Below are 21,076 nucleotides of genomic sequence, written 5' to 3'. Positions count from 1 at the left end.
GTTATCTCAGATTCTCCAGCATCGGCAGTTCCTACTATCTCAGCTTCCAACATGGGTTCTATTTCAAGCGTGTGAGCCACTAATCGTAGGGAATGTCAGAAGTAGAATAGCATATCAGTAACGGTACTCCTGATTCCTCACGTCAATCACAATGAAGGGACATTATGCTGTGACACAGGGCAAGGAAGCCAATGTCGTGCCTCAGTCTGGAGCTCTGAGATATGTAATGTCATCCAATTGTATTTTGCAGATCCAAAATGCTATCTGAGCAAGTGAAATTCAGGTACTTATCCACAATAATAGCACTCCCTTCCAAACAAACCTATCCTTGAACAGCACAGACTGTAGAGTAGGGAACTATTATCTAAATAGAATCTCTATGGTGTGGAAGCAGGCCACTCAGCCCATCAAGTCCACACCAACCCTCTGAAGAGCATCCCATCCAGACCCACCTTCTTACCCCAACCCTATAACTCCACATTTCTCATGGCTAATCCACCTAGCATTCACATCCCTGGACACTACGGCCAATTTAGCATGACTAATCAACCTAACCTGCACATCCTCGGACTATGGGAAGAAACTGAATCATCCAGAGGAAACCCACACAGACATGGGGAGAATTAAACTGCCCAATAGCAGACAGAGGGTGGTAGTAGTTGGAAAGTATTCAGCCTGGAGCTCGGTGACCAGTGGTGTGCTGCAGGGATCTGTTCTGGGACCTCTGCTTTTTGTGATCTTTGTAAATGACTTGATGAGGAAGTGGAAGAGTGGGTTAGTAAGTTTGCTGATGACACGAAGGTTGGTGGAGTTGTGGATTGTGTGGAAGGCTGTTGTAAGTTGCAACGGGACATTGACAGGATGCAGAGCTGGGCAAAGAAGTGGCAGATGGAATTCAACCTGGAAAAGTATGAAGTGATTCATTTTGGAAAGTTGAATTTGAATGCAGAATACAGGGTTAATGGCAGGATACTTGGCAGTACTTGGAAAAGCAGCGGGATCTTGGGGTCCACGTCCATAGATCCTCCCAAGTTACCAACCAAGTTGATAGGGTTGTTAAGAAGGCGTATGGTGTGTTGGCTTTCATTGGCAGGGGAACTGAGTATAAGACCTGCGAGGTTATGCTGCAGCTCTATAAAACCCTGGTTAGACCACACTTGGAATATTATGTTCAGTTCTGGTCACCTCATTATAGGAAAGGAGGACGATTTAGAGAGGATGCAGAGGAGATTTACCAGGATGCTGCCTACTGACTGGAGGGCAGGTCTTATGAGGAAAGGTTGGGGGAGGTAGGGCTTTTCTCATTGGAGAGAAGAAGGATGAGATGTGACTTGATAGAGGGGTACAAGATGATGAGAGGCATAGATAGAGTGGATAGCCAGAGACTTTTTCCCAGGGTGGAAATGACTATTATGGGGGGCATAATTTTAAGGCGATTGGAGGAAGGTATAGGGGAGATGTCAGAGGTAGATTCTTCACACAGAGAGTGGTGGGTGCGTGGTATGTGCTGCCAGCGGTGGTAGTAGAGTCAGATACATTAGGGACATTTAAGCAACTCTTGGATAGGCACATGGACAATAGTAAAATGTAGGATATGCAGGGTAGTTTGATCTTAGAGTAGGATAATAGGTTGGCACAACATCGTGGGCTGAAGGACCTATACTGTGCTGTACTGTTCTATGTTCAATGTTCTAAACCTGGGACCCTGGTGCTGTGAGGCAGGAGCACTAACCACTGTGTCATCATGCCTCCCTATTTAAGTAGTTCTGAAGAAGGGCCACTGGACCTGAAATGTTGACTCTACTTTCTCTCCACATATGCTGCCAGACCTGCTGGGTTTCTCCAGCTATTTCTGTTTTTGTTTCATGATTAATGCAATTGCCCTTTGCAGGGTCTCATGTGCAAGCAATCACATTCTGTCCTTGAAGATAAAAATGGTAATTTACTCTGTCCGCTCTGCACTGGTGGCAGCCATGTTATCTCTTTACTCAGCAGTCGAGTTTGGTACAAAGACGGCAAGCTTTAAACTTTGTGTCTTCACGTGAGAGTTTCAGGTTCCACCTGAGACAAGGGTGATGGCCCCATCCTTCATATTCCATGTTGTGTTGCTGTTCCTGTGTCCCCTTTCAGCCTTCCCCAATGGCCTTTCTGCTAAGCCCCTTTATAGAACTGTTAATATCTTACGTTTACCCTCTAAGCCCATGGTTTTGTGAATTTTCATGCCCTTGTTGACTATACACTCCGCTCATGTTGTGACTAGAGTGATTGTACCTTGTGAGAAATCTCCTCCCTCAGCTTCCTATCCCCTCCTATGCTCCATGAGATCCCACCCTTCCATCTTTATGCCCCTATCACTATGATTAATCCCTTAGCAATTCAGTTCAATGAACTCCAACCTTAGACCTAAGCTTCCCTTTACCCAGGACTCCACACATTGTTGCTGGATAAGCCCCCTAACTATTAATACCCAAACTCACAATTCCAACTCTGTTCCACCCCCAGATATATTTCAGAGGACAGCCCAACTAAGCAAGCCCAACACCTGGACCAGAATTTTCATAGCACTCTGACTGATGTACCTGTGATCCATGGACTAGTTGCTCTTGAAATTCAGAACTGACCATGGCCTAAGCCTTGGACTATAAGGATATTGATTTCCAGACTCTGGTCAAATCAAAAGCCTGACTGAACATGGCCAAACCCCTGGACTGAGACTGGATGAGACAAGCCCCTGACCAACCATAGTGCCTTTTCGCCCCACTGAGGACTGGTCCTGTTTAACCTTCAGATATAGCCATTTGCTTGTGGCAAATGAAGTATGTTTGCTGTGTAAGCACACGGAATTAGTTTGGTATTGATGTAACACAGTTCTATACAGCAACACTTCATTACTAAGTGCTCTCAACAGCAATAAGCTGCCTGCCTCTCCCTCTGTTCTAAACAGCAATACAAGTAACAGAAACTGAAGGCTTGTAAATTAGGAAGGAAGAACTAATGTGCTAAAAAGCAATGAAAGCCACAAAGGCTGGCAGGCTCTAAGTCCTTGCAAAATGAATGAGCACAAAGAAAGAAAAATAAAAGGCACAAGATGCATTCTTGGGAGATACATGAGATGTGTGTGTGGCCCTTCACGCACGCAACCTGGCACAGGTATGCAAGTCTCATATCACTGAGCTGCAAAGTGAAGTCCCCAAAGGCTGAAGTGGTGCGGGAGTTAGTCCAAAAGCAGCCTTGATAATGGGGCGAGGCTGTTTGTTTGGTGATGTCCACTTGTGTGAATGAGGGATGAAAGAGGACAGTGTCCATGGAGCATGCAGCAAATTGGTGGTGACAGAGGAGTTGTATGAATGATTGAATGAATGAATGAATGATTTATTGTCGCTAATATCTAGGGAGATACAGTGAAAAGTGTTCTGTCACCACAATCCGGTGCTATTTTAAAGTACAAAAGAATAAAAAGAAAGTACTTAAATAGAGTTCATCTTCATCAGCCAGGGTCCCAAACATGGCTCCAGGACTTCTGCAAGGTCTCCGGTCCAGGCCTATCACGGCCAGGAGTCGATGCTCTGGGCACTAACACCGCTGCAGTCAAAGGCTTGCTGCTGCTGAAAGGGTCCATGCTCTGGGCCTCCTGCAGCCAGGAGTCCCTTTGCTGCAGCCGACAATTGCAAGTGTCCACATATCAGGCCTACAAAGCCAGGAATGCCCTCTAATAGGCTAGGAGAAGCAAGCAGTGAGCTGCTGCCACCAGGTAACACTTTGACCTTCATATTGGGAGCTGACTTGTTTCTCAGGGATAGAGGTGAGAATTGGAAGTTGTCTAGATGTGCTCTGCTGTTACATCTTATTGAACAGCCAATAGATGTGAAGCTGGAAAAGCTTCACATCTTTTGACTCTGGCTTCCAGCTTCTGCAATCCTTACTATCTCCAAGCATCTTATTAAACAATCTGCTACTACATTCTTTATAATACATTAACATTTTTCAAGTAAACGACATTAAGCTGACTGGCCTATATTTACCTGATTTTGGTTTCCTTCCCTTTTTAAATAAACATATTACAATGGCAGTTTTCCAATCCTGTGGAATTTTTTCCAGAGTCTAAATATTTACTACCGGTGCATCCACTATCTCTGCAGCTACTTCTTTTAATATCCTGGAATGTATCCCAACAGATCTTGGGGTTTTGCATGAAACACTGATGTCTATCTGACACTCCACACTCACGATGCAATTCTTCTGCAGACATCATTCTAACATTCCCAAAGCATTTAGATCTTTAGACCCAGTTTTTATATGATGTAAAGTTATTTATCAGAAGCATCGCTGATATCTCTCCAGCATCCATTGTAATAGGCTTATTTTGCATCTTTCAAGCTAAATAGACAAGTGATTCAGCTTCTTGCAGTTAGAGCACTGTTTTCCTTACTGGACATGCTTCCTTATTTTTGCGTAATGTCCTCCACACTATTTACATCCTACCCTCTAGCCCTGATCTTTCTGCTGACATTTCTGCAAAGATTTCTTCCTTCTCCCCAGTCTGTTGTTCTCATTTGACCTGAAATGTCTCTCAGCATTATGCAAAGCCTCATCAACTAAACTACTAATACTCTCCAGCTGATGACTGACAATTTCAGGGCTTCTACACAGGCCGATACAATTTTTAAGGGCAAGTTTCTCTTTTCTTAGCTCATCTTTCAGTTGTCCAAACTCTCAGGATTCAGTTTGATGCAATCAAATAATGATAGACAACCTCTGAAGCTGACCAAATGCTGCTCAACATGAATTTGGAACTTCAATTGATCTTTGAACCTTGAAAAATCTCTCCTGTTTGGCTTTTCTGTTTCTCACTGAGATCTAGGCTGCTATACATGTTCTGAAACATAAAGGATTCTGAGGGGGCTTGACAGGGAAGATGTTGAGAAGATGTTTCCACTAGTCAGGGAATCTTAAATTGGGGACATAGTTATAGAATAAGAGGACATTCATTAAAACCAAGTAGCAAAGGAATTTCTTCTCTCAAAGGGTGATGAATGAGTGGAATTCTCTACCCCAGAAACTTGTGGAGGCTAGATCTCTGAATGTAATTAGAGGAGGTAGATAGATATTTGAAATATTAAGGAGTTGAGGGCTATGACGAGCAGGCATGAAAGTAGATTTGTGGCCTGGGACAAATCAGTCATGAACAAAGAAAATTACAGCACAGAAACAGGCCCTTCGACCCTCCAAGCCTGCACCGACATGCTGCCCGTCACAACAAAAACCCCCTACTCTTTCGGGGACCATATCCCTCTATTCCCATCCTATTCATATATTTGTCAAGACGCCCTTTAAAAGTCACTATAGTATCTGCCTCCATAACCTCTCCCGGCAGTGAGTTCCAGGCACCCACCACCCTCTGTGTAAAAAATCTTGCCTCGTACATCATCTTTAAACCTTGCCCCTCGCACCTTAAACCCATGGCTCCTGGTAACTGACTCTTCCACCCTGGGGAAAAGCTTCTGACTGTCCAGTCTGTCCATGCCCTTCATAAACTTGTAGACCTCAACTGCTGTTCCAGTGAGAACAACCCAAGTTTCTCCAACCTCTCCTCATAGCTAATGCCCTCCATACCTCCAGAAGACAGACAGTGGGGGTGGCACTAGGTTAAGGGGAATGGGAGAATGGGGGGATTGGAAGGGGAATGGGGGGGATTGGAGGGGGAATGGGGAGAGGGTCCAGGCTGTTCCTCCCACTGCTTCAGGCCCCACACTCTGCTTCCTTTGCGTGGGTGGGGATGGTGGTAGGGTGAAGACAAACATAAATGTCCCCAAACCCTGACGTACCCACTCCCTCCCCCTCAGCCCGACCCCTGGGGCCTGCAGCCTAACTCTCAAACACATGCTTATAGGATGGTGAGTCGGACATAAAGGGAGGCTTGTTCCTATTTCTTATGTTCTTGCAGTTTACAGCATTCTTTCCCTGGTTCTGAAAGCAGTGCTGCAAAACTTACATGCTCAGATTTAAAAAAAATTCTGCTGCTTTTTCATGGTTTTGCCACTAAGAGTGGAAAGAACTCCAATTCTGTCTCAGATCTCCTCTCATTTTCAAAGTAGCAGTGAGTGGAAAATGCATTTTCATTTTGACTCACACAGTAATTCAAATATCTGACTTGTGTTTTTTTTACTTCTTCCTTGCTGCTGCTTTCAGGAGCTGGCTCTCTTACAGCACTGATAATCGACACGTTTTCAGCTGGTTCACTGTGACACCATGATTCAAGTGATGTGTATTTGATTGCTGCCACAGATTGCACTTAAAACAGAGGTTGAGGTCACATGACTATGACAAGCCAACCAGTACAATGATGCTACAAAAGCTTTTATTAAGAAAGGCTGGTAGACAATGGACTAGGCACTCACTTTATTTTGAATGCTCCTCCTCCCTTCCCACTGCCTTCAAACACACCAGTGTGGTTCATAAAATTTATCCCCAGGATATAGCTCAAATAAGACCGATGGATGCTGAGTCGTCTTCAGAACCTCTATGATACAAATGGCTAACTTCTTGGAAGAAGCAAAATGAATATTTACAGCAACAGAAAATTTGTAGAAAACGTATTTTAAAGAAATTATCAGATTTTCTTTGACAACAAGGTGCAGGGCTGGATGAACACAGCAGGCCAAGCAGCATCATAAAGATATTTCATGACCCCTTTTAGCCCTCTTAATTCCTCGTTTCAGATTGGTCCTACTTTCCTGATATTCTTCCAAAGCTTCGTCTGTTTTCAGTCGCCTAGACCTTATGTATGCTTCCTTTTTCCTCTTTGCTCGTCTCACAATTTCACCTGTCATCCATGGTTCCCTAATCTTGCCCTTTCTATCTCTCATTTTCACAGGGACATGTCTGTCCTGCACTCTAATCAACCTCTCTTTAAAAGCCTCCCACATATCAAATGTGGATTTACCCTCAAACAGCTGCTCCCAATCCACCTTCCCCAGCTCCTGTCGAATCTTGCTTTGGTTGGCCTTCCCCCAATTTAGCACTCTTCCTTTAGGACCACTCTCGTATTTGTCCATGAGTATTCTAAAACTTACGGAATTGTGATCACTATTCCCAAAGTAATCCCCGATTGAAACTTCAACCACCTGGCCGGGTTCATTCCCCAACACCAGGTCCAGTATGGCCCCTTCCCAAGTTGGACTATTTACATACTGCTCTATAAAACCCTCCTGGATGCTCCTTACAAATTCTGCTCCATCTAAACCCCTAACACTAAGTGAATCCCAGTCAATGTTGGGAAAATTAAAATCTCCCATCACCACCATCCTTTTGCTCCTACATCTTTCCATAATCTGTCTACATATTTGTACCTCTATCTCATGCTCGGTATTGGGAGGCCTGTAGTACAGCGCCAACATTGTTACCGCACCCTTCCTATTTCTGCGCTCTGCCCATATTGCCTCACTGCTCGAGTCCCCCACGGTGCCCTCCTTCAGCACAGCTGTGATATCTTCTTTGACCAGGAATGCAACTCCTCCACCCCTTTTACCTCCCTCTCTATCCCGCCTGAACCATCTATATCCTGGGATATTTAGTTGCCAATATGGCCCTTCCCTCAACCAAGTCTCAGTAATAGCAATAACACCATACTCCCAGGTACTAATACTAATTTCAGTCACCGTACGTCATGGCAGGTAAAGAAAATCTGATCAGAGATAGTAGGAACTGCAGATGCTGGAGAATCTGAGACAACAAGGTGCTTTCTGCTCCTATGATGCTGCTTGGCCTGCTGTGTTCATCCAGCCCTGCACCTTGTTGTCTCGGATTCTCCAACATCTGCAGTTCCTACTATCTCTGATCAGGAAGAGTGCTAAATTGGGGGAAGGCCAACCAAAGCAAGATTCGACAGGAGCTGGGGAAGGTGGATTGGGAGCAGCTGTTTGAGGGTAAATCCACATTTGATATGTGGGAGGCTTTTAAAGAGAGGTTGATTAGAGTGCAGGACAGACATGTCCCTGTGAAAATGAGAGATAGAAAGGGCAAGATTAGGGAACCATGGATGACAGGTGAAATTGTGAGACGAGCAAAGAGGAAAAAGGAAGCATACATAAGGTCTAGGCGACTGAAAACAGACGAAGCTTTGGAAGAATATCAGGAAAGTAGGACCAATCTGAAACGAGGAATTAAGAGGGCTAAAAGGGGTCATGAAATATCTTTAGCAAACAGGGTTAAGGAAAATCCCAAAGCCTTTTATTCGTACATAAGGAGCAAGAGGGTAACTAGAGAAAGGGTTGGCCCACTCAAGGACAAAGGAGGGAAGTTATGCGAGGAGTCAGAGAAAATGAGTGAGATTCTTAATGAGTACTTTCCGTCGGTATTCACTGAGGAGAGGGACATGACGGATGTTGAGGTTAGGGATAGATGTTTGATTACTCTAGGTCAAGTCGCCATAAGGAGGGGGCAAGTGTTGGGTATTCTAAAAGGCATTAGGGTGGACAAATCCCCAGGTCTGGATGGGATCTATCCCAGGTTACTGAGGGAAGCGAGAGAGGAAGTAGCTGGGGCCTTAACAGATATCTTTGCAGCATCCTTGAGCACGGGTGAGGACCCGGAGGACTGGAGAATTGCTAATGTTGTCCCCTTATTTAAGAAGGGTAGCAAGGATAATCCAGGAAATTATAGACTGGTGAGCCTGACATCAGTGGTGGGGAAGGTGCTGGAGAAAATACTGAGGGATAGGGTCTATTTACATTTGGAAGAAAATAGGCTTATTAGTGATAGGCAGCATGGTTTTGTGCAGGGACAGTCATGTCTTACCAACTTAATAGAATTCTTTGAGGAAGTGACAAAGTTGATAGATGAGGGAAGGGCTGTAGATGTCATATACATGGACTTCAGTAAGGCGTTTGATAAGGTTCCCCATGGTAGGCTGATGGAGAAAGTGAAGTCGCATGGGGTCCAGGGAGCTAGATGGATAGAGAACTGGCTGGCAACAGGAGACAGAGAGTTGTAGTGGAAGGGAGTTTCTCAAAATGGAGAACTGTGACCAGTGGTGTTCCACAGGGATCCATGTTGGGACCACTGTTGTTTGTGATTTACATAAATGATCTGGAGGACGGTATAGATGGTCTGATTAGCAAGTTTGCAGAATACACTAAGATTGGTGGAGTAGCAGATAGTGAAGGGGACTGTCGGAGAATGCAGCAGAATATAGATAGATTGGAGAGTTGGGCGGAGAAATGGCAGATGGAGTTCAATCCAGGCAAATGCGAGGTGATGCATTTTGGAAGATCCAATTCAAGAGCAAACTATACGGTAAATGGAAAAGCCCTGGGGAAAACTGATGCACAGAGAGATCTGGGTGTTCCGGTCCATTGTACCCTGAAGGTGGCAACGCAGGTCGATAGAGTGTCAAGAAGGCATACAGCATGCTTTCATTCATCGGACAGGGTATTGAGTACAAGAGTTGGCAGGTCATGTTGCAGTTGTATAGGACTTTGGTTTGACCAGATTTGGAATACTGCGTACAGTTCTGGTCGCCACATTACCAAAAGGATGTGGATGCTTTGGAGAGGGTGCAGAGGAGGTTCACCAGGATGTTACCTGGTATGGAGGGCACTAGCTATGAAGAGAGGTTGAGTAGATTAGGCTTATTTACATTAGAAAGATGGAGGTTGAGGGGGTCCTGATTGAGGTCTACAAAATCATGAGAGGTATAGACAGGGTGGATAGCAAGAAGCTTTTTCCCAGAGTGGGGGACTCAATTACTAGGGGTCACAATTTCAAGGTGAGAGGGGAAAAGTTTAAGGGAGATATGCGTGGAAAGTTCTTTACGCAGAGGGTGGTGGGTGCCTGGAACGTGTTGCCAGCAGAGGTGGTAGAGGCAGGCACGATAGTGTCATTTAAGATGTATCTAGACAGATACATGAATGGGCAGGGAGCAGAGGGATACAGATCCTTGGAAAATAGGTGACAGGTTTAGATAGAGGATCTAGATCGGCGCAGGTCTTGGAGGGCTGAAGGGCCTGTTCCTGTGCTATAATTTTCTTTGTTCTTTGTTCTTTCTTTGAAAAACTTAATCGGGATGATATAGCCTGTTTGTGGAGCCAGGCACCATGGCATCCTGAATAGCCCATAGAAAGCATTCTATCTGGGTGCATAACGGCAACTGCTCTGCCCGGACCATAAGAAACTACAGAAAGTTGTGTACACTGCCCATGGATGGCCAACCACCCAGTTAACACAGAAAGGTTGCCAACATCATCAAAGGCCCCTCCCACCCCAGTAATACTCTCTTCCAACCTCTTTTGTCAGGCAGAAGATTCAGAAGCTTGAACACATGCACCAACAGGTTCAAGATCAGCTTCTTCCCCACTGTTATTAAACTGCTGAATGGACCTCTCTAATTTCAATCTAATGTTAACTTGCTTTTGTGCACGTCCTATGCAGTGGTAACCTTGTGTGTCTCGCTGTGTCTAAGCACCTTATGATCTGTGTGTCCTTGTTTATTATGATCTGCCTGTACTGCTCGCAGAACAAAACTTTTCACTGTACTTAGGTACATGTGACAACAATAATTCAAATCAAATCAAACCCATGTGCCAACCATACTATTATGAGCAACTTTGAAAAGACACACTAGAAGAAATATATTTTAATTCCTTTGACCTTAGAACAAATATATAGCAAAAGACATCATAAAAACTTAAATTAAAATATTTCATAACAAAGTAATTTGATACATGCTACAAAATCTGTGGCACTTATTATGTTCACATTTCTGGGTTACTGTTACCAATTAATGCCAACTGTAAGAGTGGCTTGAGATTATGTCTTTTTGGAAGCACTAAGAATTTGACAAAATGCAAGTTGTTATGGTAATTAGTAATTGATTATGGAAAATAAAGCAGTTAATATACTAATCATACTAGATGCACACTGCATGTTAACCAATGGCATTGCATGAAGGCTTGTTGTCTTCCCACATTTTGAAACAGTGTAATAAATTTTTCCTTTCCATTGAGTTCTATAGATTAAATTAAGTTATCCACATTGAACCTGTCAAATTTGCTCTCATTATAGTATTTATTTCTCAAGTCTGGAAAAGGTGTGCACCATATAAATGCGTATATGGGATCATGCAGAAGTGGTTGACTGAAAAAACAGCAAACTGGAAATAATGGTTAGTGGAAAATGTAGACGGTGAATGATCAGCTCCACCAAGTACTGTTGTACATCCTCGAGAATTGCTGCCTACAACAATACCACACAAAAGAGTTTACTGTGGTATGTCAAACATTGAAAGTAAACAATGCATTCCATCAATGCTATTTAATCCCCAAACAGTCAGTTTATTTGTCACAGGGTTAGATGTATCATAGTGCTAATTGCTTTTATATAACTATGGTTTATTGTGTACCAGACAGAGACACTGTTTATTTAGAGTTCTACAGAAGATCATGGCACAGATGTAACACCTCCCTCATGACATTTGTCTTCTGTTGTAATCTGCTAAAGTCTTCTATTAACATTTTACAAAATCAAATCCATGGCCGTAAACTGACCTTGAAAGATCTAGATTTGGAGAGTGTATTAGTTTCTGTGCAAAGTCAGAAATGTTTGACAGGAAGGCTGATATATGTTAGGTTTTAATGCTGAAGTACATCATTTTGCTGTGGTCAAGTTTCAGGACATATGGTAGGATTATTTACCTTCTCAGTGGCAATCATACGTAAATGACAAAGTTACAATGGTTACATGTCTGAACTAAATATGAAAAGCAAAGTGCTGAGGGTGATGGAGTTCTGAAATAAAAACACAAAGTGCTGGAGACACTCAGCAGATTTTTTCAAATTCATTCACAGGATGTACGCTTCGCTGGCTAAGCCTACAATTATTGCTTATCCTTGTTGTCTTTGGAAAGTGGTGGTGAGCAGCCTTCTTGACCATTGCAGTCCATTTCAGTGTAGGTACACCCACAATGCTGTTAAGGTTGGATTTCCCTGTTCCACGATTTTGACCGAACGACCATGAAGGAATGGCAATGTATTGCTAAGCCTGGAGGGAAACTAGTGGGGAGTGGTGTTCCCCTGTATCTGGTGCCCTTGTTCTTCTGGATAGTAGCGGTTGTAGTTTTGGAATGTGATGTCTAAAAAGCCTTGCGGCATTTCTGCAATGTGCCTTGTAGGTGATACACACTGCTGCTCCTAAGCATCAGTGGTGGAGACAGTGGATGTTTGTTGATGTGGTGTCAAGTAAGAGAGCTGATTTTTCCTGGTTGGTGACTGGCATGAGTGTTGTTGGGGCTGCACTCATCCAGGCAAGTGGGGAGTATTCCATCACACTCCTAACTTGTGCCTTATAGTTGGCAGACAGCATTTAGGGAGTCACGAGGTGAGTTACTTGCTGCAGTACACATAGCCACTGACCTGTTCTGGTACCCAAAATATTTATATGGCTAGTCCAGTTTAGTTTCTGGTCAGTGGTTACCTCCACATTGATTGTGAGGGATTCAGGAATGCTAAATTATTGAAAGTCAAGGGGTGATGGTTTGATTAACTCTTAATGGAGATGATAATTATATGGCACTTGCGTGGCATGAAGGTTACTTGCCACTTATCAGCCCAAACCTAGATATTGTTCAGGTATTGCTGCATTTGAACATGGGCTGCTTCAGTTTCTGAGGAGTTGCGAACGGTACTGAACATTGTGCAATCAAGACAGAATATCCCCATTTCTGGCCTTATGATAGAGGGAAGATTCTTGATGAAGTTGCTGAAGATGGTTGGGCACAGGACACACCCCTAAGGAATGCCTGCAGAAATATTCTGGAGCTGAGATTATTGACCTCCATAAACCACAATCATCTTCTTTTGTACCAGGTATGAGCCCAACCAGCAGGGAGTTTTCACCCGATTTCCATTGACTCCCGTATTGCCATGACTCTAATGATGGAATGGTCAAAAGGAGATTCCTCAGATTCCTGCCAATCTGGCATCTGGAAGGACTTCACCACACATCAGTCAGATGTTATATCCATGTGGATGCCTTAAGAGCTATCTAACGTCAGTGCCGTGTGACATGATTTCATTGTCTCACTGCTGGTTTCACTATACTGATCATGTAGGGTAGATCATGTGTTGATACTTTAAGGTGGGATCATCCAAAAATATCATATGTACAATCACATGGATTATGAGACATCTATTTACAAACATAAAAATCATGGACTGAAAAAAATAACAATTCCCACATCAACTTTTTAGTAATCATTGGCTGCCAGTATGGTTAGCAACAGAATCACAAACAACTGAATGCAGTCTGTACCTAGCTCGTTCATCCTGGAAACAGGGTGCCACTCAGGTTTGGTGATGCATTGCTCTGTAACGAACACTTGGTTCAAATCCTGATCCCTAGACGGATCTTCATCCTCAGAACATAGCTTACAACTCCACCCTTCTGTCTGTATCCAAGACATTCTCCCTGGCAGCTGCCATGATACGTATGTCCTTGAGAAGTGTCATGTTCCTGCTTTATTCCACAGAATGTCTTTCAAAGATGGTTACTGGGAGTCTACATATTTGGCTGATTACTGTATTTCACAACCCCATGACTGAGGCTAAGAGTAAATACAATGCAGCCCATTCCTCCACCATTGTGGAACTGATGGACTTGCTGAAAACTAGAGTTCCCAATGCTTTGAATAATCAATTGTTCAGTCAGTGGGCGGCGGGGAGGGTGGGGGTGGAAGTGGAGACAAACCATGCTGCCTTTTTACAGCAATAGTTGCCATAGTGTTAAGAGTATAAAATGTAATGAGGCTTGTGTTAACAGTACTATTTATGGTTCTGTCTGACCTGCTGAGTTTCTCCAGCATTCTGTGTGTTTGATTCAGATTTTCCATCATCCATGGTATTTTGCTTTTATAAGATAGTATGCTGTTAAGAGGACATTAAAATGTCTGCAAAGGGATTTAGATAGATTAAGAGAATGGCCAAAGGTTGCCCATAATAGGGGGGAAAAAGTGAACTTGTCCTCTTCGGTAGGAAGTGAAGCAGTAAATTACTTAAATGGAGAGAGACTGTACAAAGGGTTCTGGGTGTCCTGTACATCAATCACAAACAGATCATCATATTGAGGTAAATAATTTTCCTGCATCGTTGAAGATGTGGTGTGAGGTCAACAGATGCTCCTGCAACAGTCACTTAATCCACATTGACCTGAAATTCGTTTGAATCCCTTCTAGAAGTGGCTGCACAGTACGGCAGTGAACTCTGATTCTACTTCAGTTGTCTGCTTGATTCCTGGGATCTGTCGCATGGAGATTCCATACGCATGTGGACCTCTGTCAGTACAATTCCCTTTATGGAAGGATCCATGAGATCATTATTCTTCAATTTCTCTGCAGCCAGGGAATGGTATATCTAAATTCTCTGCTCAACCTCATCAGGCTTTAACTTCCATGTGTCTGCCCTGGCTTCTGACGTTTATAAGTATCTACATGATACCTTGTCTATGCTGCTTGAGGATGTTAGGAATGGGTGAGAGAGTGATTTTTTAGGTGGGTGAGTATTCACCATTTTTGTCAAGACGTTATGTTCTGCAGCCTCTGGAGATGAAAAAAATACTTTTAATAGCCAGGTGCTTGAGCAGTATTCAGTCTTAATGCACCCAGTTATGAAATCAATAAAAAGAAAACTGGACGATTGTAAAACTGGCAGATAATCTTTATGTCAGTTTTACATGTGGTCAACAGGTGAAAATCTGCCCTGGTGTGTTCTTATTTCTTTAGTTTTTGCATAAGCCTAATTTAGTTTCTATCAAGTAAACCTGGGAAAGGAACATTCTACTCTTACAGCTTTAAAAAAAACTTAATTCTGCTACCAAACTGATAAATAATTACATATTATACTTAAAAAAAAGAAGCCCTTCATGAAGTAGATTCCAATGGCTGGAATTATGTTCTATCAGTAGAGTCACTTGGCTTAGCGCTGCATAATCCTATTCCATAACGTCATGCCACGTGGAAAACTCTAGTCTGCAGGGAGTGGCAAACTCGGTCAAAAGATGTGCTGTTAATTCTATGCTCCTGAACTGCAACATTTGGAAATAATTTGTGTTGCAAATGAGAAATACCAGAAAGGATATTCATAGGTTGCCGTCTGTACTGTAGTGTATGATGTTCTGAGTTAGCTTACAGTAAACCTCCAGAGAACCTACCATCTGGTTAATGAACAGACAAAACACATTTATTACTAAAAGGTAGTATACCTTCTTTCAAAGTTATGAAGTTGTTGTTTGAAGTGTTTCTAATAAATAATTGCAATAGCACAACTTTAGCTCAGAAAAATTGATTTTATTTTGATTTTGTCATTGTAGGTATGCAGGAAATCACAACTTAGAAGCACGGCAGCTTTGTGCACACGTTGACCCAGAATTTACCCTACTTCTGTGGGTGTGAATTACCACAAAATGCTAATTAGAAGAAAAGACTTTCTGACTGTTCTGCTGACCACTGTTGGAAGCTGTGTGAAAACTCCACAAAGGTATCAATCTCACGGTATAATTCATGGAATTCTATCTGGACCGGCTTCCCACCACAAATGCCTTTTCCAAATGTTCCATGGAATGTTTAACTTCCTGTTCTATGTTGGTTATCCCTTGTGTTGAATAAATGCTGTTGTATATTTGGGGGTGTGTATATCTTCTTCTTGTTAATTATAAAATGCCAAGAGCTATACATAGCATCCTTGCTAGCAAGTAAAACACACTCAGTATGAGGTGGTGCTTTTATTGGGGATTATTGCCACAAAATAGGCAAAGGAAAAAGAGCCAGCACAAACATGTGAAGAAAATAATAGTGAGAAGTTGTTTCATCACCATACTGGATGCCACATTTCCCTAGGTTCCTGCTTGGCTTCACTAGTAGCTATTGCAGTACAAGCTTGTGTCCAGTCTCCTGGCATTAGAAGATTTGATAGTGACAGGCAGGCTCAAAATCATAAGCCTTTTGGTATTTATTTCTGGGAAGTAGGCCCTGAAACCAACAACAATGACTGCTGTGAGAACCCCCTTTAACTAATTTTCTTGCCACACTTTTGGAAACAGTTTCATTCAGACTTGTGCCACGTAAAGGCTATGCAGATGGTCTAAACGCAAAAACGCAGTTGATTCCTATCAGTTCAGGTGCAGAAAATGTTGTGCAGGTGGAAGACATGAAAAGAGGAAATTTGGCACCAGCATGTGCTGAAAACAGAACAGTGGAGGTGTTTTCATAGAATCAAACGGCACTCGAGGAAGCAATTTAATCTGTGTAGATTCTGTCACATAATTCTGTCACATAAAGCTTTGCAAGATTACAGAGAATGCAAACTTTACCTCAGAATCAGACCTTTCCTTTTGTTGCAGAGTATGGTGCTTATGGTAACGGTTTTATTGAATAATTGCCGATTTGCTAGCAGTCAGATTGGGTGCCCAATGACAATGTGCTCAGAATCATTAGAGACTCAGAGGTGAGACAAGAATCAAACACAAATATATTCAATCTGAATGTGAAAGAACATGGACCAGATAGCTGGAAGGGAGTGGCAATCAGGCTCCTGTCTTATGTAAGTATATCCATTAACTTCAAGGGTACAGATAATTTACTTTTATGAATTTGATGCTACTCCCAAACAAACAATCCTTCCCTTTCCCTGCTGGTAGAGTTCTCCTTTGTTCCATTGGCTGCCTTTTTTATTGTTGTTTCCAAACACTATTTTCCCCTCAACTGAGAAAACTGATTTAGCAATCTGGAAATTCTGCCAGTGTTGCTCTGTCATGGGCTCCTCTGTTATGCACAAGACATCCGTGCAGTGAGTAGCTCAATGTTGACTTCATACTGCCTTACAACTGGAGGTCTTCTCAATCCACCGGATGGACTGCACGGCATCCTCTGACAAGGTAAAGGGTGAGAGGTCTGCCTCCTGATCGACACTTCTTGGTGCTCGGATGTGATGGCCTTGGTGAGTTACTACTCCCCGGACCTAGAATATCTAACGGTGAAGTGCTGTCCCTACTACCTGCTGTTGGGAGTCTACTCCAGCTATCCTGACAGCAGTTTACATCTCACCCTCCAAAATGAAGAGCGCACTTGATGAAATGTACACCACCACAAATAGATGAGATGGACTACCCTGAGGCCTTGTTCATTGTTGATGATTTCAACCAGGCCAATGTCAAGAGTGTGCTACCAAGATACCACCAACATGTCTCCTGTACTACCGGAGGCTCAAATGACCATTGCTACACAACCAAAGATGCCTACAATGCTGGTCTAAGGTAATGGACGAGCTTGGAGTCAGTGGACTGCTCCATTATCAGGAACTCAGTGACCAACCTACCGTCACAGACTGCATCAGTAAGTGTGTAGAGGACTTTGTGCCAAAGAAGTTAATCTGAATGTTCCCCAACTGGAAACCATGGATGAATCAAAAGATCCATTCCTTATCGAAGTCCAGGTTCTCAGGCATTCAAGTCAGGTGACCTATACAGGAAATCTAGGTATAATTTTCGTAAAAACATCAGGGAGGCTAAGAGCCAATATCAGACTAAGCTAGAGCCCCAGACCAACTATACGAGCACATGTTGACTGTGGCAAGGCTTACATAACATAAAGGGCTACAAAGGCAATAACGCATCCCTCCCTGATGAGCTCAATGCATCCCGCGCTCATTTTGAACAAGTCAGTGAAATGATGTCACCTCCCCCGACAGCCTTGGGTGTACCTGTACCCACGGTCACTGCTGCAGATGTTAGATCAGCCTTCTGGAGAGTGAACCCATGGAAAGCAACTCGCCCAGACAGAGTCCCCAGCCATACGCTCAGATCCTGTGTGGACCAACTGGCAGGAATATTTGCAGACTTCTTTAACCTCATTTTGCTACAATGTGACGTTCCCACCTGCTTTGAGAAGACTGTTATCACCCCAAAGTGCCAAATAAAAATCAGATAGCATGCCTTAATGACTACTGCTGTGGTGGCTCTGTCATCCATCATTATGAAGTGCTTTGAGAGGTTAGTAACGGCACACATCAACTCCAGCCTCCCAGACTGCCTTGATCTGCTACAATTTGCCTACTGTCACAATAGGTCCACAGCATATGCCATCTCCCTGGTCCTACATTCATCCCCAGAACATCTGAATAACAAAGATACCTATGTTAGACTCATTTATTGACTTTAGCTCCACCTTTAACACCATAATTCCAACAAAACTCATCACTAAACTCCAAGACCTAGGACTCTGCTCCCCCACTCTGCTCCCACTGAATCCTCGACTTCCTGACCTGCAGACCGCAATCAGTAAATGTAGGCGACAACACCCCCTCTGCAATAATCCTCAACACTGGTGCCCTGCAAGGCTACATACTCAGCCCCTTTTACTATGCTCCTTATACACTCATGACAAGGCCAAATTCAGCTCGAACTCCATTTACAAATTTGCTGATGACACCACCATAGTGGATCAGATCTCAAACAATTACAAGACAGAGTACAGAAAAGGTTGAGACAACTTAGCAGCATGGTATTAAGACAACAATATCTCCCTCAATGTCAGCAAAATAAAGGAGCTGGTCATCGATTTTAGGAAGTGGAGTGGAGGACATGCCCCTGTCTGTATCGATTGGTGCTGAGGTGAAAGTGGTTGAGAGGTTCAAGTTCCTAAGAGTAAATATCACCAACGATCTAACCTGGTCCATCCACATCGATGCTATAGTCAAGAAAGTACACCAGTCTCTCTACTTCCTCAGAAGGCTTTTTAAGGAAATTCGAAATGTCCACAATGACTGACCAATTTTTATAGATGCACCATAGAAAGCATCCTATCTGGATGCATTGCAGCTTGGTATAGCAACTGCTCTGCTCAAGACCACAAGAAATTACAGAGAGTTGTGAACGTAGCCTAGTCCATCACAAAAACCAGCCTTCCATCTGTTGACACTGTCTACACTTCCTGCTGCCTCGGGAAAGCAGCCAACATAATCAAAGACCCTCCCAGTCTGGGTATACTCTCTTCCACTCCCTTTCATGGGGCAGAAGATACAAAAGTTTGAAAATACATACCGCTTCTTCCCTACTGTTATCTGACTTATGAACAGACCTCTCATATTTTAGAGTTGATCTTTCCTTGGACCTTCTCTGTAGCTGTAACACTATATTCTGCATTCTGTTCTATTACCCTGATGTACTTCCGTAAGGTATATTTTGCGTGGTTAGCACACGATACAATGCTTTTCACTGTATCTTGGCACATGTGACAATAATAAATCAAACCAAATCAGCTTAAAATTTCCCTCCCTCCCTTTGGGGAAGCAACTTCACTCAGCACCCTGGTTAAATTACAGACACATACCTGTGTTCTAGCACACCTTGACAGTACGCTGGTGTGTGAAATAATGGTGTATGGTCATGTTCACTGGAACAATCTGAGATGCATTTGATAGATTCATTGCCACCAATTCTTGTCCTTTGAATTAGTGTAAGCTGCTGATACCAAATGGGGAAGGACGCCCGTACAAAGTCTTTAGTAGAAGATATGCTCAATCTTAATCGGCCATAATGGTTAAGGTTAGGGTTAATCCTTGTGAGAGACAGCTTGTTGATACATCCCAAAATTGAAAGAAGTTGCAAATCACCAAGCATTGCTCATCTCTCATAAACTATTGAATCCACAACTGCAGATAGCCTCAAACATCGAGGATACTTGAACTATGATGATCAGAACTCTAGCCATGGGAAGCACCACATGAGATCTGTGAGCACATAATCTGTGGGGAATGTCAGAAAGATAACAAAGGTTTGGTGAAGAAGCTCCTCACCCCCCAATCCATCACAGTGAAGTCCTATGTTATGCCCTCACACACGGTGGCATGGAGGTTTTCCAAGGAGGTCATTTTCACCCCTCTGTAAAGGAGCTGTGAGATATGTGACATTACAGAATCATCCTTTACACAAGCAAAGTCTTAATGTTACCTTGGGAGTAGAATTATGTTAGTAAGCCACCGGTAAAAAGCAATACAAGCCACAGAGCTGGCAGCCTGGAACTGAGCACTGAAGAGCCTACCTTTAAAAAGCAATGTGACCTACATAGAGGCTAACAGCCTGCATGTCAGTGTTGAAGTCAGTGAGTGTGCACAAGACTACAACATGAGTTCAATCAAGACAGAGTTCAATCTCCAAATTAGCATCAAATGACTTGAGTGCTAAGAAAGCAAATTCAGAGCCATAAAATACATTCTGGTGTGTGAGTGAGTGTGTGAGTGTGTGTGTTCCTGCATATTAAGCACATTGTCTTCAACATGCAAATCAGTCCCTGATCTCCACAGTAAAATATTGAAGGTTGAAGTGGTGTCGGAGTTGGTCTGAGAGCAGGCACGATGATGTTGAGAGGCCAGTGGCTTGCCAATGCCAATGCCAATGCCAATGGACAAAGAACTCAGGAGGATGGTGGCCGTGGACCAGGCATGGCAATTGTAAAAACCATGTCAGTTTATCTTAGTGACTTTAAAAACTATAGACTGCAAGGACAAATAAAAAATGGAGACTTACCAGGGCGCTGCATAATTCACAGCATGGAATTCCATAGATAAGAGTTCACACTGTCTGTTGAATTCCTTGCTGTGAATTATGCAGCCACCCTGGTAACAGAAACAGGCAGACAGAGAAAGATACAGAAAGGCATCCCCAGCAGAAGCTGCCTGTTCTTTGCAGTTACAAAAAATCTCAGTTTAAACTGAAGAAAACTAGTTAACCTTCCCGAAGCAATTGCTATGAGCTGTAACTTTTAAATTGATAAATCAGAGACATTTTTCAATCAAAAATGTTGCTCTATATTTCTTACAAACCAATAGTAGCTTTCAAAGACATCATGAACATCAATGGTCTGGCCAGCCAAAGTAGGACTTGACTCAACATTGGAACCAGGAAACAAATCATTCATGAGATAACAAAGTGTAGAGCTGGATGAACACAGCAGGCCAAGCAGCATCAGAGGAACAGGAAAGCTGACGTTTCGGGCCTAGACCCTTCTTCAGAAAAGAAGGGTCTAGGCCTGAAA

At 43.1% G+C, this 21,076-nt stretch overlaps 1 long non-coding RNA gene across 1 annotated transcript in view; it reads left to right on the top strand.

Annotated features, from left to right (window-relative positions):
* The window catches only part of LOC125484632, an 18,176-nt gene extending 2,525 nt beyond the window's left edge, over positions 1-15,651 (top strand). The window contains exon 3 of the long non-coding RNA XR_007263456.1: positions 15,358-15,651. This is a non-coding gene — a long non-coding RNA (uncharacterized LOC125484632). The remainder of the gene's footprint in view (positions 1-15,357) is intronic.
* The last annotated feature ends 5,425 nt before the right edge of the window (positions 15,652-21,076 follow it).

Source organism: Rhincodon typus, chromosome 13 (genome assembly GCF_021869965.1).
Source record: "Rhincodon typus isolate 14 chromosome 13, sRhiTyp1.1, whole genome shotgun sequence".
NCBI lineage: Eukaryota > Metazoa > Chordata > Chondrichthyes > Orectolobiformes > Rhincodontidae > Rhincodon > Rhincodon typus.
Note: the sequence above shows the minus strand (reverse complement) of the source record. Positions and strands in the feature narration are given on the sequence as shown.